At 43.4% G+C, this 25,125-nt stretch overlaps 1 protein-coding gene across 1 annotated transcript in view; it reads left to right on the forward strand.

Moving 5' to 3' along the window:
- The first annotated feature begins 318 nt into the window (after nt 1-318).
- SQOR (sulfide quinone oxidoreductase) overlaps nt 319-25,125 on the forward strand; it is a 52,532-nt gene continuing 27,725 nt past the window's right edge. The window contains exon 1 of the mRNA XM_060098356.1: nt 319-411. The gene's annotated coding sequence lies outside the window, so the exon portion shown is untranslated. The remainder of the gene's footprint in view (nt 412-25,125) is intronic.

The following is a 25,125-nucleotide window of genomic DNA, read 5'->3' on the forward strand; positions in this document are numbered from 1 at the left end:
CAGTTACGCAACAGTGTAGGCACCCGGGAATGGGGGGAGCGACAGGTGGCCTCCGTGCCCTCCTATGTCGCGCCAAGGGCGCCCGGGCGCGCTCCAGGGTGCGCTGCGGGTAGGGGCGTCTGCCCTGCCAGCAGCGCCCCGGGCCCTCTGGACTCGCGTCCCTGGCTGTATCCTGTGCGCGCTCGAAGCCCGGGTGCAGCTTGCACTTGGCCTTGGTTCCCCGGCCCGTGGCGCCGGGCGGGGCAGCGGCGGGACCTATCCGGAACTTTCCTGGGGTGGGGGTGGGCTCGCTTTCCCCGCCTCCAGCTTCCGCCCAGGGCCGGGCGGGCCCCAGCAGAGGCGAGAGCCGTCGCAGTGAGAGGCTGCTTTTGCTGCGCCAACGCTGTGGCCGGAGGCTCTGCGCACCCCGGGGTAAGAGGCATCCCGCGGCCTCTATCGGGCACTTGGCTGGGGGAGGGGGACCGGGCGGGGACAGAGGTCATCCCTAAAGCCGATTGTTAACCCAACTCTGTCCCAGCAGCTGGGACTGCGCGGCCCCTGTGTGTCGGGTTACATTCCTCTTCACACTTTTCTTCCCCACCCCCCGGCATCTACGGCTAGTGCTGCCCTTACTGGAACCCGGGTCTTGGGACTCCTTCCGGCAGTGTCGGGCCTCGGGGTCGCGGAGAGGCTGACCTGCGAGGGGTGGTTAAAAACCCGAAGTATCCGTCGTCTTGTGTATGGGAATTTCTTGGTTATCTTAGTGTGTGGGAATTTCTGGCACCTTCCGCTTGTTGACACTCAGCATGGTTCCCAGGGCGCGAGGGGTGCTCAGCCCCCGGGGGTAGGAAGTGACGTCTGCTTGCCCACAGTGGGGCACATTTACCTACACAGCTCGTGGCACGGAGGGGCGCTCAAGGAGTCAGCTTCAGCTGCGGCTGGAACCAGCAGAGGAGAGCATTTAGGGCACGTGCTGAGCAGGAACTGGTGGAAAGGGTAGAAAGGGTCCTCTCGTGGAATTGGGGTCCTTTCCTTTCCTCTTCACTTCTCTCTTTTAGTTATAAAAGAATCCCAACCTAGCTTCTTACTCAAAGACACAGTGAGCAGAGCCTCTGGATTTGCCTGGGCTGCCCATTGCTGTAATGTAGGGTTCTGACCCATTTTTCTGCCAATGCCACTTTGGCATTTCTGGGAAGACTAAGGACCACTTCTTGGTGCAGTACTTTTGAAGGTGTAAAATAAAAGGCATAGTATTATAAAGGAAACCTATTCCAAAACACTTGTCAACATATTAAAAGAATTTATGCAGTAGTATATGTGCCTTTCGAAAAAACCGAATGCATTAAGTAACATGATCTAGCAGTGGATCTAATAGCTTTCATAATTTTGAAATAGTAATGAACATAAATAATATTTCAAGATTTGGGCAATGCTTATAATATAAGAAAATATCTGTGATTTCTATTGGTGACAAAGTCATAGGTACTGCTAGTACTGCTGGGGTTTCTTGCATAAATATATGAAGAAAGTGCTAAAATTCAGTTAGAGGTTAGCGAAAATAAAGATATAAATTTTTATCTTCTACCCAAGTTCAGGAAGTCAGGTCACGTGGCTTCTGGTCTTGACACTTCCACTGACTAGCAACACGAGCTTGTCTTTGGACTTCTTTTCACCTTGGCTTCTTCATTGTATGGTGGAGGCCATCACCATTATGTCCCCAATCCTGGTACATGGAATGTAGTCAATAAATATTGTTTGAATGAATAAGTGCATTGGAGAGGGTTGCTTATAACTACATCTAAAAAACCCAGAATTTATCCAGTAGACAGCTGGTGGTTTGTGAAATGACTCTGCTTAAAATTCGAGCTGCTTTTTCCTACTGGCTGAACAATGGTAGAAACACATCTGGAGCTGGAGGGCTTGAAATGTCAGGGCCTATGGGTCTGTGCGTGTGGGTCTGTGTGGCTGGTGTTTTGCCAGATAAAATGAAATTGAGTGTTGATAGGAAACTAGAACTCCTTTGCAGAGCAGTTTCTCCTCCATCTTGCGTGTGTCTAGGCCTGTTAATCTGATGTGATGTAACACAGGAAATTGTCTTATAGGGAGTGGAGACAGACCCATGATGAGGCATTTCTGGGCACATAAGGACATTTCTCTTTCCTCTTTTCTTTTCACATTTCCCTGCTCCGTCACCCATTACATAACTCCTCTATGACCCTTGAAGATTTGGTAAATAGGAGCAGAATGTGAAAGTTGCTATAAGCTGCCTAGACTAGACTTAAAGCCAACTAGTTGCTTCTTAATTCCCAGCCTTAAAAGTCTATGTAATCCAATAAATGTGGAATGTAATAGGAAGAAGAAAAGTAGATCCAGCCAGTGAACCCTGTGGTTTACTTTGTAAAATTGCTAAGTTGGGGCAGAGAGATGGGGAGAGAACTTTGTAAAGAACAGTAGATTTAGAGCACGCTGGGTCTGTCTATGCCTGTAACTTTGAAGAGGGCAAATGCTGGTGTTATGGACTGAATTGTGTCCCCTCAAAAATTCATATGTTGAAGCCCTAATCCTCGTACCTTAGGATCTTACTGTTTGGAGAGGGCCTTTAAAAAGGTAATTAACATTAAATGAAATCATAAGCGTGGGGCCCTAATCCATTATGACTAGTGTCCTTATAGGAGAGGAAAAGACACCAGGGGTGTGCAGAGACAAGACCATTTGAGGGCATAAGAAGGTCCAAGCCTAGGAGAGAGGCCTCATGAGAAACCAAACATGCTGACACCTTGATTTTGGACTTCTAGCCTCTAGAACTGTGAGAAATCAATTTCTGTTGTTTGAGCCACCCAGTCTGTGGTATTTTGTTATGGCAGCCTGAGCAGAATAATATATAGGCTGAGGAATTTTACATTGAATGTGAGCTCTTTATTCTCTTTCTTCCTTTGTTGCACTGACCTTCAAGGCCATGTGTTCCAAATGATGTTGCTAAAAGATGGAGGAGGAAGGCTCAACCCAGATAAGTTTTCTTGTGTCAAGCCGCTGATATTTCTGGTTCAGTTTTTGCTGTAGGATAGCCTGATGCTAATCAGGCAGACTAATTCAACCTGGACCTTGCCTTTTGAAAACAAAAGCTAAGCATCTGTCCTTTTGGTTCTGCAGTTCCGTGGGATGAACCCTCCTTGAGGCAGTGGATGCCTCACATCTGGATGTATGAGTGGGGTTGACTCCCAGGGTAACTGGGAATCTCAAGGTGAAAAGAGTTGGTTAATATATCAAAATATTATACTGCTGCAATTACATAGGGCCCCAAGAGACCTTGCTCTTGAACTTCCAGCCTCTAGAACTGTGAGAAAATAAATTTCTGTTGTTTAGCTGTGGGTTCTCTCTCTCTCTCTCTCTCTCTCTCTCTCTCTCTCTCTCTCTCTCTCTCTTAATGGCAGCTCTAACAAGTTAATATAACTTGGCACTCTATTAAGTCGTGATCCCAGCAGGTCCATCACTTTCTTTTACGACCCCTCTCCTTTACCTACCCAAGAATATCTTATGCTTTCTTTCTACAGACACTCTGTATTGTCCCTTGGATCCTGTCTGAGGTCGTTAAGGCCTTCTTCACCTTCATGGTCCTGACTGTTAGGAAAAACAGTCTTAAGCAAATGACCAGCCTAGCTGCTGAGCCATGTACAGAGCAGATGCTTTTATAAATGCATGGTGGGTAATGGGATGATGGTGTTGGTGATCATCCTTAAGTACCATGGAGTAATTCCTTTCCGGTCATAATGAATTTACAAATTTGACCCTAGCCCAGCCCTCAGGGAGCTTTCATTCTGTGTAGCTGGGAACCAGCAGCTCTAGCCCAATCTACAATAATGGAGAGGAAATATCTGTGTCTTTATCCTGGGACCAATCCCTGACTTCTGGAAGGGGGAGGCCTCAGTATTGGGGCCTATGGTGATTTCAATCTATGATACTTTCTTTTTCCCTTGGCAGTTTGCTGTAAGGCAGCCCATGGTGTCTTCATAGGAAAATAATGTGTTTTAACAATCACCTTGTTTACAGTATAGATTGTGAGAACATCCCAAGGAGGTGCTGCGGTTAGTAAATGTGGTTTTGTGTTTCTGTGAGCATGTGCATGGTGCTTTAAGTGGGTGACAGGCCATCCTATTCTCTGGCCAACTGGGTTTGCACGATAATCGTGAGCCTTTCAAGGTCTAGGTAATCAAATCCAAGCTTGTTTTGAGTCATAGAGTAGGAGGGACCTTTAAAGTCAACTGGACACATCCACTTATTTTACGCTCGTGGAAGAGGACTCAAAGCGGTTGCGACTTTCCCATGGCTGCACAATGTCTGTTTCCTCACTTATAAACAGGGACAATAATACCAACCTCTCGGGTTGTGAGAAATTATGTGAAGTTCACAGTGTAATGCCTGTCACATAGAAAAACTTCAATAATTTTTTCTGATGTTTTTGTTGTGTCTGGGATAGTGCACAGCAACTGCCCAGTGAATCATGGTCAGCAATGGTACTGGTGTCAGACTTGGGGGAATAGAAAGGGAGATATGGTTTCCATTCTGATTATGTTCAAGGCTTGGTTACAACCATTGTCATTCTTTGCTGCAGTAGTTCAGAGCTCCAGTCAATTTATGGAGTTAGTAGGACAAGTATTCCCATTTGAGTATCTGCTTGTGAACCTCTGTCTCCCTTTCCCCCTCGTTTAGAGGATCACAGAGTTTAAAAAAGGAAGGGACCTTTGAAACTACCCAGTCCAATCCTTTATTCCACTGATGAAGAAAACATGACCCAGAATAGTTAAGGACAAGCCCTACCTGGCACTACCTGGAATGTGGACTTGGGTCTCCTAACTCCTGACATGTCCTCAGACAAGGCTTTTGCAGGAATGGGGAACTGTGTCATTTATTTAGACATAGGAAAGACACTAGCTTAGGGAACCTGGCACACCTGTTACTGTGTCTACCCCCTCATTCTATCGTAACCATTAAAGTATTGAACTTGGCGTCTCTTCAATCACGTTCAAACAACACATGTGTAACGTGTAATTAAAGAGTCTCTTCTCATTGTGTTAAGACCTCACACGCTGGATTCCATGGAACAATATGCCTGACAAATTGGCCAGTTCCTGTTTATAATGAAGCTCCACTCCTCAGAGGCTTCTTGTATGTGAAACTCTGAGTGGGAATTCCAGCACTCCAGAGGCTGATGAGTAATTTTATTGTGATCATTAAATGGGTTCAGGAGATCAAGGCAAAGCTGGGTCCCTGCTGTGTGACTGGAAGCAAATTAATTCCACATTAGGCCTCCCTCTCCTGTGTGTCTTGTTGTACAGTCTCGGGATGGACGCACACAGACATATGCAAACACTGAAACCTTCAGTATACTTGACTAGAGGCCAACTGTGAATGGTGGGGTTGAAGGGGAGCTAAATTGTGATGATTTATACACTAGAACATGAGTGGTCAAGCTCCCACTGGCTAAAACAAGCAGAGAAACAAGGCACTTCCCCCCATATAAGTCAGACAAAACCTTTAACTTTCAGTTGAAATAATCCAGTTGACTGTCTTATTTTTTCTTTTTCTGGAGCCATAATGTGAGAGAATTCTCTTTCTGTAAATAGGATTTTTATTTTCTGCTTAGCAAATGTATGGTTTGGTGAAATTGTCAGTCCCCCCCTATCGCAAAGGTCTCTGATTGTAAAATGAATATAGGCTAGGGAAACTTGTAGGAAATTTCTCAGTAGCAAAGGGAGCCACTGTTTCATTGCCACGTCCTCATTAGTAACTCTTAATCAGCAATTCTTTAAAGAAAATTCCTACAGTTTCCCCCTAAAGAGTTAGGGAACTAAAAAACCCAATGTGACTCTAAACCCTGAATCATCAGGGAGCTGTACGGGATTGTTTCTGTTGCCTGGACGATTTGTTCTTGGTCCACTACTAGAGCACTACCTTCACAGCTTCGTGTTTAAACAAATATTTGGCATTGTAACAGCTCTAGAGGTAGAGTTCCATCATGGCCCTGCAGGCCTAAATGAAGATTGCCCCATTTTCTTTATTTGTTAACAAAATAGTAATTCAGTTCCTGAATTCAAGGGGAGGTGAGCTGAGAGGAAGGGTGCCACCTGCCTAATCCCTTCTCGGGCTCAGCTCCTTTGGCTCCTTCGTTCTCAGGGCCCTCAGGCGGTGTGGTTTCCTTCTCTCTCACCCTGCTTTGGATCTTCACTGCACTCTGAGTAGTCCAATACTGTTACTTACACCGTCTCTTCAGTGTAGCCACCTGAACAAGGTCCCAGTTCGCATCCTTCCTTCTTTATCCCCTATGGCTAATTTGTCACAAAACTTCCTTCAACATCTGTTTTGCATTCACACCTTCATCTCTGTTCTCATGTCTATTCGAAGCCCTTGCTGGTGCCTGAATTTCTGAATCAGCCATTTGATGGGCCTTCATATTCCTGGTCTTCCCTGTGACAATAGACTCTTCTTATTCATCCCAGGTTCCGCAGTGCTTAGCACAGTGCCTGGGACATAGTAAACAGTCAAAAATGCCGAACTCAACTGAATTGCTCTAAGTCATCCTCTCGACTCCCCTCCAGGGGGTCTTCTTCAGTTGCCTTAAGAACTTCCAACGGCTCTCACTGCCTTTGGCAGGGACCACAGCCCATGTGCAGCTAGGGCTGAGCAGTAGCAAAGGAGTATCGCAGGCCACGTGGGGCTGGGTGAGAGCTGGAACCTCGTGCAGGGTCTAGATGGGCAGTGACAGCTCAGCTCCAGCCGAGAGTTGACATGTGAGAATGTGGGTTCAGTGTTGTCAGAGAGGCCAATAATCTGGACTCTCAAGGGTAAGATATCCAAAATTTTTAATGTTGGCACTAATTCAGAATTTAAGCAGAATTTGTGAGTCAAACAAAACACAGCTCTGGTCTGCATTGGGCCTGCAGGTTGCTACTTTGTGACCCCTAGATGAGATTACAATTGTCTAGTATTAAGCTTCCAACCCCAAATTTTACTTAATGTGCCTATACAGTCTTTTTTCTCTGTCTTCCCAGTTGGCACCAGCTTAGGCTCCCTTCTCCTTGTCCACAGTTATGCCATGCTCATTCTAGCATTTGGGATTCTATCTCCCAAATCCCTAACTTGTCCCAAACTAGCCCAGACCGGCCCTTGCCTAGACTTCCCTGTTTCTGCCCACACAGTTCCTCTCTCTTCAGCTGCCTAGATTCAACTTTGGCTCCGTCCCTGCAGGGGCCCTTCTTACCTCTCATCCAGTCATTTTCTTTCCCTTACCTCTGTCTTATCTGAATCTTTATTTGTATTTCTAATGCTAGCACTGAATCAGGCCCTCATCATTATACCTGGACCTCTGTACTGTCTCCTAACTGATGTCCAGAACTGGTTTTGTCTCTCTTTTGATTTAATTTTCTCCCGGACACTAGACTGATTTTCTCAAAGCTTCCCCCTCTGTTTTGAAAACTTTGATATATAAAGCCTCAGTTCCCTAGCATGGCCCTTTATAATCAGGCTATGATGTTTCTTTATTATCTACTCCTCTCAATATCAGTCATATCTGGTTGGCCTTCCCAGCTTATTAGTCAGGGTCTTATGAAACACTTGGCACACTCAAACAGTGCTGTTAAGAAGGGTTTAATGAAACAACTATTTACAAAGATGTGGGCAGGGTTAAAGGGAACCAACAAGAGTGGTGAAGCAGTGGTATTGATTTGGGGCCTGAAGAAGCAAGTAGAGGGAGTGATTACTAGAACCCTGAGTCAGGGCAGTAGCTGAGGGGAAGGCCACCCCACAGGAACCAAGGCCTTCAGCTGGAGGAATCCAGCAGTGCTCAGCTGAGGCTTGGCTGGGAGGGGTCTGGGGAATAAATATCCTAATTTCGTTCTTTTCCCATCCTCTGATCTCCTGGTGCCTCCCACTGGCTGAATCCAACTGGAAGCCAGAGGACCAGGGAGGCCAGCTGATGTGCACCTCGCAGGTCAGCTCCCAAGGTTTGGAGAGGGCAGAGAAGGCTGGAGAGAGGTCTGGAGGGCAGTAGCCTACTCTTTGATTCATTTACCTATGCTGTTCCCTCCCACAGCATCTCCACTTGTCCAAATGCTGCCAATCTTTTACCTGCTGCTCAGATTCTGTTTCACCAAGTTTTCATTGATTATTTCTTCTCTCCTCAAAACACCTAAGGTGTTTAGCTCATACTGATTACATTGTACTTCGCTTCTGCTAGTTAAATCCTAGATATGGGATATAAACCCAGATTTTTGGAAGCCAATGCCATCTTTCCTTCCCCTAATCCAGAGATGATGTAGGTGGTGGAAAATACAGGTGCCTCATTTTTTGGCAACTGTCCCTGAGGAGATGGCTAGAGAGTGCTGCACTCCTGGTAGGCTGCAGAGGTTTTCTGCCTGTTGCCACCAACTATTTGGACCCCAGGGTTGACAAGAAGGGCCCAGATACTCGATAAGTGTTGTGGGGATAGATGGGACCAGAGTTAGAACCAGAGTCTCCAACTATCAAGAGGTTTCAATCTCTCTGAGAAAACAGGTGCATCAAAATGCCAATAAATAACAGTGACCACAAGAAAGTTCCAAGAAGGGCAAGACAGGTACCATGACTTGTAGAACCAACCTGGGCTGGGGGGACTAGAGAAGCTGGGACTTGGACTGCACTTTGGGCCACAGCTAAGATGAGGAGACAGGAAGGGTCATTTCAGAAGGGAATAATAGTTGGGGGTGAGGGACTAACGTGTACTCCATTCCACTAGAATGTAAGTTCCATCAGCACAAGGACCTGATGTGACACGTTCACTGGCTTTTTTCCCAGCACCCAGCACAGCTCCTGGCGTAATGAAGGATAGGATTTCAGTAATTGTCTTAGTCTGTTTGGGCTGCTATAACAAATACAGTAGCCCCCTGTTATCGGTGGGGGAATACGTCCCAAGACCCATCCCCCTCCCCCCGCCCCAGTGGATGCCTGAAACCATGCATAGTACCGAATCCTGTATATACTATGTTTTTTCCTCTATGGGCATACATGTGATAATGTTTAATTTATAAATTAGGTACCGTAAGAGACTAACAAGGACAATAATAAAATAGGACAATTATAACAATGTACTATAATGACAGTTATGTGAATGTGGTCTTCAAAATATCTTGCTGTATGAATTTAATGCCTTTTCCATCCTAACTAAGCACTTATCACACCGGGGCTGTAACTTTGGCAGTATGAGATGCAACATCAATACTAACACGAATTTCTTTTTCCTTCTTCATAATTTCATGGATAGAAGATTCATTCCTACTGTAGATCTTAGCAACCTCAGTATATGATTTCTTTTATTTTCTTAAGTCAAGAACTTACACCTTTTCAATTAAAGGGAGCATTTTACAGCTTCTCTTTGGCAAATCCAAATTGCCAGCATCGCCACTCTTACGCTTTGGGGCCTTCATTAAGTGAAACAAGGGTAACTTGAACACAAGCACTGAAATACAGTTGATCTGATAACCGAGGTGGCCACTAAGTGACTAAGGGGCAGCATACACTGGACAAAGTGATGATTGATGTCCCAGGTGGGGTGGAATGGGATGGTGTGGGATTTCATCACACCACTCAGAATGGCATGCAGTTTAGAACTTATGAATTTTTTATTTCTGAAATTAAAAATTTAATTTCATTTAATATTTTTGGACTGCAGTTCACTGTGGATAATTGAAACCACAGAAGGCAAAACTGTGAGTAAGGAGGGACTACTGTACCACAGACTGGGTGGCTTGTAAACAACAGAAATTTATTTCTCACCGTTCTAGAGTCTGGAAAGTCCAAGATCAAGGTGCCAGCATAGTTGAGTCAGGGCCAATGTCTTTTCCCTGTGTCCTCACATAGTAGAAGGGATGAGGGATCTCCCTGGACCTTCTTTTATAAGGCACTAATCCCATTCGTGAGGGTTCCACCCTCATAACCTCATCACCCCCAAAGGCCCCACCTACTAATACCATAACCTTTGGGAGTTAGGATTTCGACATATGAATTTTGGGAGGGCACAAACATTTAGAGCATAGAATTAATTAGAAGATGGATGGATTTATTCAGTACCTTTGTATGTCAGATGTGTACACAGTGAATGAAGCTAGAACTTAATTCATTCAGAAACACTCTATTGAGTGTAGAGGAAAACACAAAGCACTAGGACACATCCCTACTCAAGCTAGAAAGGGAAAGATGTACACACATCTCACTACCTTTAACCTTCCAATACTTAAATTAGACCTTCTAACGTTAAAAAAAACTTTCCCCTGGGGAATCCCGTGGTGGTCCAATGGTTAGGACACCATGCTTCCACTACAGAGGGCCTGGGTTCGATCCCTGGTTGGGGAACTAAGATCCTGCAGCCCACACAGTGCGGCCAAAACCAACCAACCAAACAAACACCTTTCCCCTGAAATTTGGCTCACCTTATTATTGGCCTACCTTATCAGTAACTGGCAAGCTCTGCTGTTCTTCCATTAGCATCTAAAGCTAATAGACTGGGAATGGGACCAGGACTGGGTGGGGAAATTTCTGTCCATCTGCACAGGTCCTTGTATGTAGTAGGTACTCAACGAATACTTGTAGAAACATTCTTAGATACAGCAGAATTGCGGCCATGCAGATTTCATGTAACTCTTTCTTTCCATAAAGATACGATTGCACATTTAGCAGAGCTAAATGTAATTTAATCTGCATACGTTTTGTGTAGGAAATAAATCTGTAAATAAAAATATAGCTTAGGTGATGCTTTTTGAGCACTTCTGGCTGATGACACCTCTCTTTTATCAAGGTTAAATGGCTAAAATATATGTGAAAACTTTCTTTGTTGGAGAAGATATCTCGTTTCAGTACATTGATAGAGTGGGACAAAAGAGAGGACCGCCTGGTGCTGTATTCTTCAGAAGTAATTACTGCATTAAAAAATCATACCATAGCTATGTTATTTAGTTGCAAAATTTGGCTCACTCACTCACATAATTATAGCATTCGGCAGTAATATGTAATTAAATTGCTTTTTAAATGCCACCTGACAGTTCAGCGAGTTTGTAAGGAGAAGGAGTATAGCAAAATTTGTTAAACATGTAAAATCTTCCATCTGACTGGACAGTAGTGAATGCACTTTAACGTAGTGTATTAAAATGTACCTGGGGGTTCCGGGTAAGATGGCGGAAGAGTAAGACGCGGAGATCACCTTCCTCCCCACGGATACACCAGAAATACAGCTACATGTGGAACAACTCCTACAGAACACCTACTGAACGCTGGCAGAAGACCCCAGACCTCCCAAAAGGCAAGAAACTCCCCACATACCTGGGTAGGGCAAAGCAGAGAGATCCCCACACAGAGGATCGGTGCCGAGCGGCACTCACCAGCCCGAGAGGCTTGTCTGCTCGCCCGCCGGGGCGCGCAGCGCTGGAAGCTGAGGCTCGGGCTTCGGTCAGAGCGCAGGGAGAGGACTGGGGCTGGCGGCGAGAACTCAGCCTGAAGGGGGCTAATGTGCCACAGCTAGCCGGGAGGGAGTCCGGGAAAACTCTGGAGCTGCCGAAGAGGCAAGAGACTTTTTCTTCCCTCTTGGTTTCCTGGTGCGCGAGGAGAGGGGATTAAGAGCACCGCTTAAAGGGGCTCCACAGACGGGCGTGAGTCGCGACTGAAAGCGCGGAGCCCAGTGACGGGCGTGGGACGCTGGGGCTGCTGCTGCCGCCGCCAAGAAGCCTGTGTGCGAGCGCAGGTCACTGCCCACACCGCCCTTCCGGGAGCCTGTGCAGCCCGCCACTGCCGGGGTCCCGGGATCCAGGGGCAGCTTCCCTGGGAGAATGCACGGCGCGCCTCGGGCTAGTGCAACGTCACGCCGACCTCTGCCGCTGCAGGCTCGCCCCGCACTCCGTGCCCCTCCCTCCCGCCCGGCCTGAGTGAGCCAGAGTCCCCGAAGAGGCTGCTCCTTTAACCTTGTCCTGTCTGAGCGAAGAACAGACGCCCTCCGGCGACCTACACGCAGAGGCGGGGCCAGATCCAAGGCTGAGACCCAGGAGCTGTGAGAACAAAGAAGAGAAAGGGAAACCTCTCCAAGCAGCCTCAGAAGCAGCGGATTAAAGCTCCACAATCAACTTGATGTACCCTGCATCTGTGGAATACATGAATAGACAACACATCATCCCAAATTGAGGAGCCCGGAGTCAGTGCTGTGCCTCTGAGGTGGGAGAGCCAACTTCAGGACACTGGTCCACAAGAGACCTCCCAGCTCCACATAATATCAAACGGCAAAAATCTTCCAGAGATCTCCATCTCAACACCAGCACCCAGCTTCACTCAACGACCAGCAAGCTACAGTGCTGGACACCCTATGCCACACAACTAGCAAGACAGGAACACAACGCCACCAATTAGCAGAGAGGTGGCCTAAAATCATAAAAAGTCTGCAGACACCCCAAAACACACCACCAGATGTGGACCTGCCCACCAGAAAGACAAGATCCAGCCTCATCCACCAGAACACAGGCACTAGTCCCCTCCACCAGGAAGCATACACAACCCACTGAACCAACCTTAGCCACTGGGGGAAGACACCAAAAAAAAAATGGGAACTACGAATCTGCAGCCTGCAAAAAGGAGACCCCAAACACAGTAACATAAGCAAAATGAGAAGACAGAAAAACACACAGCAGGAGAAGGAGCAAGATAAAAACCCACCAGATCTAACAAATGAAGAGGTAATAGGCAGTCTACCTGAAAAAGAATTCAGAATAATGATGGTAAAGATGATCCAAGATTCTATTTCCCAGATCCAAAATCTTGGAAATAGAATAGACAAAATGCAAGAAACAGTTAACAAGGACCTAGAAGAACTAAAGATGAATCAAGCATCGATTAAAAACACAATACATGAAATAAAAAATACTCTAGATGGGATCAATAGCAGAATAACTGAGGCAGAAGAACGGATAAGTGAGGTGGAAGATAAAATAGTGGAAATAACTGCTGCAGAGCAAAATAAAGAAAAAAGAATGAAAAGAACAGAGGACAGTCTCAGAGACCTCTGGAACAACATTAAACGCACCAACATTCGAATTATAGGGGTTCCAGAAGAAGAAGAGAAAAAGAAAGGGACTGAGAAAATATTTGAAGAGATTATAGTTGAAAACTTCCCTAATATGGGAAAGGAAATAGTTAATCAAGTCCAGGAGGCACAGAGAGTCCCATACAGAATAAATCCAAGGAGAAATACGCCAAGACACATATTAATCAAACTGTCAAAAATTAAACACAAAGAAATCATATTAAAAGCAGCAAGGCAAAAACAACAAATAACACACAAGGAAATCCCCATCAGGATAACAGCTGATCTCTCAGCAGAAACTCTACAAGCCAGAAGGGAGTGGCAGGACATAATTAAAGTGATGAAGGAGAAAAACCTGCAACCAAGATTACTCTACCCAGCAAGGATCTCATTCAGATTTGATGGAGAAATTAAAACGTTTACAGACAAGCAAAAGCTGAGAGAGTTCAGCACCACCAAACCAGCTTTACAACAAATGCTAAAGGAACTTCTCTAGGCAAGAAACACAACAGAAGGAAAAGACCTACAATAACGAACCCAAAACAATTAAGAAAATGGGAATAGGAACATACATATCGATAATTACCTTAAATGTAAATGGACTAAATGCTCCCACCAAAAGATACAGATTGGCTGAATGGACACAAAAACAAGACCCATATATATGCTGTCTACAAGAGACCCACTTCAGACCTAGAGACACATACAGACTGAAAGTAAGGGGATGGAAAAAGATATTCCATGCAAATGGAAACCAAAAGAAAGCTGGAGTAGCAATTCTCATATCAGACAAAATAGACTTTAAAATAAAGACTACTAGAAGAGACAAAGAAGGACACTACATAATGATCAAGGGATCGATCCAAGAAGAAGATATAGCAATTGTAAATATTTATGCACCCAACATAGGAGCACCTCAATACATAAGGCAAATACTAACAGCCATAAAAGGAGAAATCGACAGTAACACACTCATAGTAGGGGACTTTAACACCCCACTTTCACCAATGGACAGATCATCCAAAATGAAAATAAATAAGGAAACACAAGCTTTAAAAATGACATTAAACAAGATGGACTTAATTGATATTTATAGGACATTCCATCCAAAAACAACAGAATACACATTTTTCTCAAGTGCTCATGGAACATTCTCCAGGATAGATCATATCTTGGGTCACAAATCAAGCCTTGGTAAATTTAAGAAAATTGAAATTGTATCAAGTATCTTTTCCGACCACAATGCTATGAGACTAGATATCAATTACAGGAAAAGATCTGTAAAAAATACAAACACATGGAGGCTAAACAATACACTACTTAATAACGAAGTGATCACTGAAGAAATCAAAGAGGAAATTAAAAAATACCTAGAAACAAATGACAATGGAGACACGACGACCCAAAACCTATGGGATGCAGCAAAAGCAGTTCTAAGAGGGAAATTTATAGCAATACAATCCCACCTTAAGAAACAGGAAACATCTCAAATAAACAACCTAACCTTGCACCTAAAGCAATTAGAGAAAGAAGAACAAAAACATCCCAAAGTTAGCAGAAGGAAAGAAATCATAAAAATCAGATCAGAAATAGATGAAAAAGAAATGAAGGAAACGATAGCAAAGATCAATAAAACTAAAAGCTGGTTCTTTGAGAAGATAAACAAAATTGATAAACCATTAGCCAGACTCATCAAGAAAAAAAGGGAGAAGACTCAAATCAATAGAATTAGAAATGAAAAAGGAGAAGTAACAACTGACACTGCAGAAATACAAAAGATCATGAGAGATTACTATAAGCAACTCTATGCCAATAAAATGGACAACCTGGAAGAAATGGACAAATTCTTAGAAATGCACAACCTGCCAAGACTGAATCAGGAAGAAATAGAAAATATGAACAGACCAATCACAAGCACTGAAATTGAAACTGTGATAAAAAATCTTCCAACAAACAAAAGTCCGGGACCAGATGTATTCACAGGCGAATTCTATCAAGCATTTAGAGAAGAGCTAACACCTATCCTTCTCAAACTCTTCCAAAATATAGCAGAGGGAGGAACACTCCCAAACTCATTCTACGAGGCCACCATCACCTTGATACCAAAACCAGACAAGGATGTCACAAAGAAAGAAAACTACAGGCCAATATCACTGATGAACATAGATGCAAAACTCCTCAACAAAATACTAGCAAACAGAATCCAACAGCACATTAAAAGGATCATACACCATGATCAAGTGGGGTTTATTCCAGGAATGCAAGGATTCTTCAATATATGCAAATCAATCAACGTGATACACCATATTAACAAATTGAAGGAGAAAAACCATATGATCATCTCAATAGATGCAGAGAAAGCTTTCGACAAAATTCAACACCCATTTATGATAAAAACCCTGCAGAAAGTAGGCATAGAGGGAACTTTCCTCAACATAATAAAGGCCGTATATGACAAACCCACAGCCAGCATCGTCCTCAATGGTGAAAAACTGAAACCATTTCCACTAAGATCAGGAACAAGACAAGGTTGCCCACTCTCACCACTCTTATTCAACCTAGTTTTGGAAGTTTTAGCCACAGCAACCAGAGAAGAAAAGGAAATAAAAGGAATCCAAATTGGAAAAGAAGAAGTAAAGCTGTCACTGTTTGCAGATGACATGATACTATACATAGAGAATCCTAAAGATGCTACCAGAAAACTACTAGAGTTAATCAATGAATTTGGTAAAGTTTCAGGATACAAAATTAATGCACAGAAATCTCTGGCATTCCTATATACTAATGATGAAAAATCTGAAAGTGAAATCAAGGAAACACTCCCATTTACCATTGCAACAAAAAGAATAAAATATCTAGGAATAAACCTACCTAAGGAGACAAAAGACCTGCACGCAGAAAATTATAAGACACTGATGAAAGAAATTAAAGATGATACAAATAGATGGAGAGATGTACCATGTTCTTGGATTGGACGAATCAACACTGTGAAAATGACTCTACTACCCAAAGCAATCTACAGATTCAATGCAATCCCTATCAAACTACCACTGGCATTTTTCACAGAACTAGAACAAAAAATTTCACAATTTGTATGGAAACACAAAAGACCCCGAATAGCCAAAGCAATCTTGAGAAAGAAAAAAGGAGCTGGAGGAATCAGGCTCCCTGACTTCAGACTATACTACAAAGCTACAGTAATCAAGACAGTATGGTACTGGCACAAAAACAGAAAGATAGATCAATGGAACAGGATAGAAAGCCCAGAGATAAACCCACGGACATATGGTCACCTTATCTTTGATAAAGGAGGCAGGAATGTACAGTGGAGAAAGGACAGTCTCTTCAATAAGTGGTGCTGGGAAAACTGGATAGGGACATGTAAAAGTATGAGATTGGATCACTCCCTAACACCATACACAAAAATAAGCTCAAAATGGATTAAAGACCTAAATGTAAGGCCAGACACTATCAAACTCTTAGAGGAAAACATAGGCAGAACACTCTATGACATAAATCACAACAAGATCCTTTTCAACCCACCTCCTAGAGAAATGGAAATAAAGACAAAAATAAACACATGGGACCTAATGAAACTTAAAAGCTTTTGCACAGCAAAGGAAACCATAAACAAGACCAAAAGACAACCCTCAGAATGGGAGAAAATATTTGCAAATGAAGCAACTGACAAAGGATTAATCTCCAAAATTTATAAGCAGCTCATGCAGCTCAATAACAAAAAAACAAACAACCCAATCCAAAAATGGGCAGAAGACCTAAATAGACATTTCTCCACAGAAGATATACAGACTGCCAACAAACACATGAAAGGATGCTCAACATCTTTACTCATTAGAGAAATGCAAATCAAAACTACAATGAGATATCATCTCACACCAGTCAGAATGGCCATCATCAAAAAATCTAGAAACAATAAATGCTGGAGAGGGTGTGGAAAAAAGGGAACACTCTTGCACTGCTGGTGGGAATGTGAATTGGTACAGCCGCTATGGAGAAAGGTATGGAGGTTCCTTAAAAAACTACAAATAGAACTACCATATGACCCAGCAATCCCACTACTGGGCATATACCCTGAGAAAACCATAATTCAAAAAGAGACATGTACCAAAATGTTCATAGCAGCCCTATTTACAATAGCCCGGAGATGGAAACAACCTAAGTGTCCATCATCGGATGAATGGATAAAGAAGATGTGGCACATATATACAATGGAATATTACTCAGCCATAAAAAGAAATGAAATTGAGCTATTTGTAATGAGGTGGATAGACCTAGAGTCTGTCATACAGAGTGAAGTAAGTCAGAAAGAGAAAGACAAATACCGTATGCTAACACATATATATGGAATTTAAGAAAAAAAAAGTCATGAAGAACATAGGGGTAAGACAGGAATAAAGACACAGACCTACTAGAGAATGGACTTGAGGATATGGGGAGGGGGAAGGGTAAGCTGTGACAAAGTGAAAGAGCAGCATGGACATATATACACTACCAAACGTAAGGTAGATAGCTAGTGGGAAGCAGCCGCATAGCACAGGGAGATCAGCTCGGTGCTTTGTGACCGCCTGGAGGGGTGGGATAGGGAGGGTGGGAGGGAGACGCACAAGGGAGGGGATATGGAAACATATGTATATGTATAACTGATTAAATTTGTTATATAGCAAAAAATTAAAAAATAAAAAAAATTAAAAAAAAAATGTACCTGGGATTTGTTTTCAATCAGGCATGGTGAAACCAGCACATCAGGAGATGACTGCCATGAAGGACAGGGTTTTGACTCCGAGTTCCCTAGGAATGGGAGGCCTGGTACACCATGTACCAGGGCCACATGGGGAAGCATGCAGGTTGGTCAGGAGGCAGAAAAATTAAGGAAAACCTGTAATGTGGTTTTCATGAGGCAGGGGGAACAGACGGACCAGGTTTGTCATTGGCTAATTTGAATAATTTGAGTGGGCTCTGGAGTATAGGGACTGCCCTAGTTGTCTGATGTCTGGTCCTAGGATGATTAGGGCAGAAGAATGTTGCCTTCTGGAGTGTAAAAGCCAGACAGAGGAAGTGGTTCGGGTATGGACTCTGGGTTTGTTGGCTTTACTTATCAAAGATGTGCTCCTAGACTGAGTTGTGTATTGTCTTTAGAAGTTGGTTAGCCCTGAGAGGGGCAGTCTCTTTAGGATTAACAAAGCTCCCAAATGTCAGTCATAAAATACAGAAATTAAAAACATGATTAATACAGTAGGATTCAAAATATCTCCGGGAAGGTTTCATGAAGTGTCTTATTCAGTGCCATTGATAAGTGCCACAAATATGCCTACATACTTGCATGTACTTCAGATTGAGATGAGATCACATTAAGGTACCATAGCATTTGGGGGGCAATGTTTGGTATTTTCCTGGCAGTCCAGTCACAGTGACAGTTTCCTTCCTGAGATTTTTCCATATTTGGACCTGCCCTTTTATAGTTTAAGTCAGAGAGTGTGATGGCCAATATCATGTGTCAACTTGACTGGGCCACAGGGTGCCCAGATATTTGGTGAAACATTATTCTGGGTGTGTCTATAAGGGTGTTTCTGGAGGAGTCAGTAGACAGGGTAAAGAAGATTGTCCTCGTCAATGTGGGTATTGTCATCCAATCAGTTGAAGGTCTGAATAGAACAAAAAGGCTGACCCTCCCACAAGGAAGAGAGAACCCTTCCTGTCTGCCTGCCTTGACCTGGGACATTGGTTTCCTCCTGCCTTGGTACTTGAACTGAAACATCAGCTTTACCTGGGTCTTGAGCCCGCTGTTCCTTTGGACTGAAACTACACCATTGGCTCTCCTGGATCTCCAGCTTGCTGACTGCAGATCTTGGGGCTTAGCCTCCATAATCGTGTGAGCCAATTTCCAGGAGTGCCCTTTGTATAATAGGGAAAGTGATGATGTTTGCTTTGGTTCTCTCCGTCTCTCCTTTCCATCCCCTCTGGTTTAATCCTGGTTTTGTCCTTTTTTGGCTGTGTGGCCTTGATGTAACCAGTCTCCTGGAGCCTCACTTTTTTCAACTGGTAAAATGGGGATGATATGTCTACCTCTAGTGCCTAGCACAGTGCCTGGCACATAGGAGTCTGAGATGGTACAGTGATGAGCCAGTTTTACAATAGGGGTCAGGATCTAGCTTCAAATTGTCCAAAGTAGCCATGGTATGCTGGCAAGGGGTGGGAGGGGCTTTGGCAGAGCTCAGAACTGGTAGAGGGAGGGACCAGGCCAGTTCAGTGAGTCCCAGAGGGGTGGGTGGGCAGAGTGCCCTAGAGGAGTGCAGTAGGCACTAGAGGTGGATTTACCCAGAAGCAAATGAAGTTTAAGCTTCAGGGCCTCTCTCTTGCACAGGTCTCTGTGGGTGCTGGGAGTTCTAGGAACAGAGGGGTAGCCAGATTATAACCAGAAAGCATTATGCTTATGTTTCTGATAAACTGCCTAAAAGAGATCTCAGAAGAGTCTTGACTCACCAAGGATCCAGACATTTATTTGGACTTGTTTTCTCATTCAAAATTAATATTAACTATCTAATTTTGTATTTGTAATTTTGGGTCTCCAACATGTATAGGCTTCACTGCCCATAAAACCTGGATCTGCCCCTACCTGGAGGGCTGCCCTTCTGGGGGATGGCATGTGGGGCCCCAGCAAAGAGGTCATCTTGAGATCCGGAGCTGGGAGAAGGTCCAGACTGGGAGCTCTCCACCTCTGAATTGCAGGCTCCCGCTAATGCCTGCATTGCTGCTCCAAAGGGCATTCAGAAAAAGTTGCTGTTCACGGAAAGGACTCACTGTAGCTCTGACCCTGCTGCAGATTCAAGTGACCTTTGGAAGATCACCTTGGCCCTCTGAGCCTCAGTTTTCCCATTTGTAAAGTGGTATCAATACCTCCAGTGTAGACTCAGGTATGGGTCCTGTGAATTGTAAAGCTCCAGACACTTGGGAGGGAAGTATTATAATTGTGTTGCTACTACTTGTATTTCTGTTATCTTGCTATTACTTGAAATATGCTTAGACCTTAACATTTCAGTGACTGAAGAGCAAAGGTACTGTCCACCCTGACACACTGTTTTTGATTTCTGTTTTTTGCTGTTTCATTCATTCGTTCATTTTAATTTTTTATTGAGGAACCTTTCCAGCATGTACAAAAATTCACAGATTACCACAAGGAATGCCCATATATATATCCATAACTTGGCTTCAGATTATTATCAACTCTGAAATAATGCCATTTGCAGCAATGTGGATGGACCTAGAGATTATCATACTAAGTGAAGTAAGTCAGACAGAGAAAGACAAATAACATATGATATCACTTATATGTGGAATCTAAAAAAATGATACAAATGAACTTATTTACAATTACAAAACAGAAGTAGACTCACAGACATAGAAAACAAACTTATGGTTACCAAAGGGGAAAGGGGGGGCAGGGATAAATTTGGAATTTGGGATTAATAGATACAGACTACTATATATAAAATAAACAATCAGGACCTACTGTATAGCACAGGGAACTATATTCAATATCTTGTAATAACCTATAATGGAAAAGAATCTGAAAAAGAATATATATATATATATATATATATATATATATAATGGAATCACTTTGCTGTACACTTGAAACATTGTAAATCAACTATACTTCAATTTAAAAAAATTATTATCAACTCATGGCCAATCTGATGTCATCTACACTCCTGCCTACTCACCTCCTGTAATATTTTTGAGCAAATTCCAAATCATTTAAACTGCAAGAATCCCAGTATTTTAAAGATTTAAGGGCCCATAAAAACTTACATCAGTACTATTATTCTACCTCACTCACCCCCAAAAAACTTAAATTTTTTTCTTCCAATTTGTTTAGTAAGCTAAAATTTAATATCATATATTCCCTCCCAACTCACTCCCTGGGGCATAAGCTACTTTACATTTGAATTAAATAAAATTCAGCTGGTAGGCATTTTCCCTGAATTATCTCTTAGGTCTAACACTGAGAACTCAATTGAGGAGTAATTTTGAATTAAACTCTGCTATTCAATCAGTGAGGTGACCTTAGGCAGGTGCTCTAACTTTACACTAAACCTCAATTTTCTCGTCTGTAAAATGGGGATACTAACACCCTCTTTACAAAGTTATTGTCTCTGAGACAACATAAGTACAACTAGTAAACACTCAATAAATGTTAGCTATTATTATTATGATAGTTTCTCCCTACTTTTTCTTATCGAACCCTGTCTTCTGGAAGTAATTTTGTTGAGAGATGTAAATAACTGATGATAGCCTTGGCTGATTTAAGTTAAAAGGCCCAGCAAGCCCAAGGGGGAGGAGCTAATGGAGGAGGAAGAGCCTTCCAGGAGCCTTACCACCTGGGCACTAGGTGTAAGCCCAACCCATGCTGTGTAGACAAGGTTCACTTGTGTCTCAGAGACTGGGACCCACGGGGATCCAGACCCTCAGGACATCACAGCTCAGCATAAGCTTGGCTGGGAAGCTGGAGGTCCAGAGGTCAGGTAGGAGGAGTGGGGTGGGTGGTGAGAGGTGGAGGCTGTTCATTGTCTGTTTTCCTCTTTGATTTTTGAAGTTTTCTACAAAGACGATATAATAAAGGTTGGCCTTGTAGTTATTGAAACCGAAAGCAATGAGGGCCCAGCCTGGCATGGGCTTGAGATAAGACAATCGTGACCCATACAAAGACCCTCTGTTTCCTCAAGAGCAAAAACAGCTGAAAGATTGACTAAGTCTTGCTGGCCTGTTGGGTCTTTCATTAAGATGCTCTGAATAATCCTTGTTTAGAGGCCAGCTCTTTTTGAACTGAGCCAAGTGTCCTAGCTGACACCCAGTGAGTGGCATGCATGTGGCATAGGATTAGGGAGCTCTTGACACTGGCAGTCTGCGGCTTGTCCCAGAAAGGCTGGCTGTGAGAGGTGGGGAGTCCCAAAGACTTGTCTAGACCAGGGTGTCTGGAGTCAGCAGCCAGCGATGTAAGTAGGAGATGCCTAGCAGGCTGTATTATTTTTCAATCAGCAGGGATTTTACTTCAGTCAGACTACAGCTATAACAAAGCATTTATTTTGATTCTTTGAAGGAAGCACTCAATTAAGTTAGCATTAATTGAATTTTTATCTAACTTAAAAGCATGACGTTATTGAACTAGGACATGTATTTGTTATATGAAATACATTTATTTCAATTAAATAAATGTGCCACTTGTTAAATGAAAGTTAACTTTGCCCTATTTATTGATTCTTTTAAAAAGTGTGTGTTTCGCCTTGTAAGTGGGTAGAGAGAAAGCAGCTGCATTCTTCTGCATCGTTAGTGGGTAATTCTTATTTCTTAACCTAACAGGTAGATGTGTTTCAGGCTACCTTCTAGGGAGACTCAGAGACTTAGACTTATGCTCCTTAGTTCTTTTGTTGACAGAGGTTTTTTTATTTCTTTTCTGTTGACTTCAGGGTCAAGTTTGGCCTTTCCTTTTTTTTACATCTTTATTGGAGTATAATTGCTTTACAATGGTGTGTTAGTTTCTGCTTTATAACAAAGTGAATCAGTTATACATATACATATGTTCCCATATCTCTTCCCTCTTGCGTCTCCCTCCCTCCCTCCCACCCTCCCCATCCCACCCCTCCAGGCGGTCACAAAGCACCGAGCTGATCTCCCTGTGCTATGTGGCTGCTTCCCACTAGCTATCTGCCTTACGTTTGGTAGTGTATATATGTCCATGCCTCTCTCTTGCTTTGTCACAGCTTACCCTTCCCGCTCCCCATATCCTCAAGTCCATTCTCACGTAGGTCTGTGTCTTTATTCCTGTCTTACCCCTAGGTTCTTCATGACTTTTTTTTTCTTAAATTCCATATATATGTGTTAGCATACGGTATTTGTCTTTCTCTTTCTGACTTACTTCACTCTGTATGACAGACTCTAGGTCTTTCCACCTCATTACAAATAGCTCAATTTTGTTTCTTTTTATTGGCCTTTCCTTTTTTTTTTTTTCATTCTGGTTAAGATTGTGTGACCTGCTTCCTTCAATTGTCTGGTTTTTTGATTGTTGCTCCAGACTTGGTTTAGGTCAATGTCAGAAATTTCTCCTGGTTCCTGTCGATATTTTCTGACGCTACTTCTAACACCAGGTGTATGTCTTTTCCAACACCAGCCAGTTCTCTGACACCAACTGGGTGTTCAACAGTTCATTTCTGATGTTAGCTCCCAGAGCTGCAAATAGCATCCCAGGCGACCCACACTTCTGCCTGCCTGACTACAAATTTTGGGGCTCCCAGGATGCCCTCTTAGGTTTGATAATTTGCTAGAATGACACACAGAACTCAGGAAAACACTTCACTTATGCTTACCAGTTTCTTATAAAGCTTATTTCAACTCAGGAATGACCAAATGGAAGAGATGCGTGGGGCAGGGTATGGGCTGGGGTGGGAGGAGAGGGTGGGGGGGGGTGCCACAGAGCTTCCATGACCTCTCTGGGTGTGTCACCACCCTCCCAGCACTTCAGCACGTTCACCAACCCCGAAGCTCTCAGAATCTCATTGTTCAAGAGGTTTTTCTTTTGTCTTTAATTTTATTTATTTATTTATTTACGGCTGTGTTGGGTCTTTGTTGCTGCGTACGGGCTTTCTCTAGTTGCAGCGAGCGGGGGCTACTCTTCCTTGTGGTGTGTGGGCTTCTCATCGCGGGGGCTTCTCTTGTTGCAGAGCATGGGCTCTAGGCGCGCGGGCTTCAGTAGTTGAGGCACCCGGGCTCAGTAGTTGTGGCTCGCGGGCTCTAGAGTGCAGCCTCAGTAGTTGTGGTGCCCGGGCTTAGTTGCTCCAAGGCATGTGGGATCTTCCTGGACCAGGGCTTGAACCCGTGTTCCCTGTACTGGCAGGCGGATTCTTAACCACTGTGCCACCAGAGGAGCCCCTGTTCAAGAGTTTTTATAGAATTCAATCTTCAACCCCATTTCCTCCCAGAGACTGGGGGCGGGGCTGAAAATTCCAACCGTCTAATGACATGTTTGGTCTTTCTGGTGAACGGTCTCCATCGTGAAGCTATCTAGGGGTCCCATCCTGAGTCACTTCATTAACATAAACAGTTACGGTTGAAAGGGGCTCCTTATTATTATTTGCTATTGAATAACAACTCCTGTCACCCAGGAAATTCCAAGGGTTTTAGGACCTTTGTACCATGAACAGGGAATAAAGTGCAAATATATATATTTTATTATACCACAGTTCCAAAGTGGGATACTAAAAAATTATGATTATGCATTATTGTCCTGGGTTTTTTCTGGTCTTTGACTTTGTATCATGCCCTACCTTCTCCACAAATAGCATTAGATTGTGGTTCTGGTTTTTCTGATCTGAAAGTGAGGATGACATTACATTGTTAGAATGAGAGTGTTCCTGAGATTTTCAAGTGTTTTCAAGCTTGGAACATTTCCTCTAACACGTTCTTTTATGTTTGTGAAATTTTTGTTTATGGTTCACAAGTGAAATTTGACTGCAAAGGCCAGGATATTCTGCTTGATGACTGTTTTTAACGAAGTTGATAGAACTGGTTCAGAGGACTTTGGGTTTATTTACACTGAATCCAGAAATAGGCTATGGGTAACTGCTGAAATAAAACAGAACTAGCCTTCTTGGCTGAATGAGGGAAATATTTGCATAAACTTTTCCTCTTTCAAGGGGAGAACCATGGGGTATTAGGCTAGAAGGGAATTAGGAGGTTGAAGAGCCTCAGATGGCATGGCTAGAAAGCAGAAACTTAGCCAGGCCTCCTTTTAGATCATTATTTTGTAACTCTTTCCATGGAGTTAAGATGTTGTGTCAGGACCATGAAAAAGTGGTTTCCCTAAAAGGCAAGCGAGGAGTTTTGCTGTGATTCCGTTGTTCTGTGGACATATAGAAAGGCAGGATGTGATGACTGTCTATTCACCATAAAATATCTTCTTCCCTAGCAAACAGCAATATCTTACTTGGTGATTTCCTCCACTCCTCAATGATTAAGAAACAAAGAACGAACAAACAAAAAACCCA

Source organism: Mesoplodon densirostris, chromosome 4 (genome assembly GCF_025265405.1).
Source record: "Mesoplodon densirostris isolate mMesDen1 chromosome 4, mMesDen1 primary haplotype, whole genome shotgun sequence".
Lineage (NCBI taxonomy): Eukaryota > Metazoa > Chordata > Mammalia > Artiodactyla > Ziphiidae > Mesoplodon > Mesoplodon densirostris.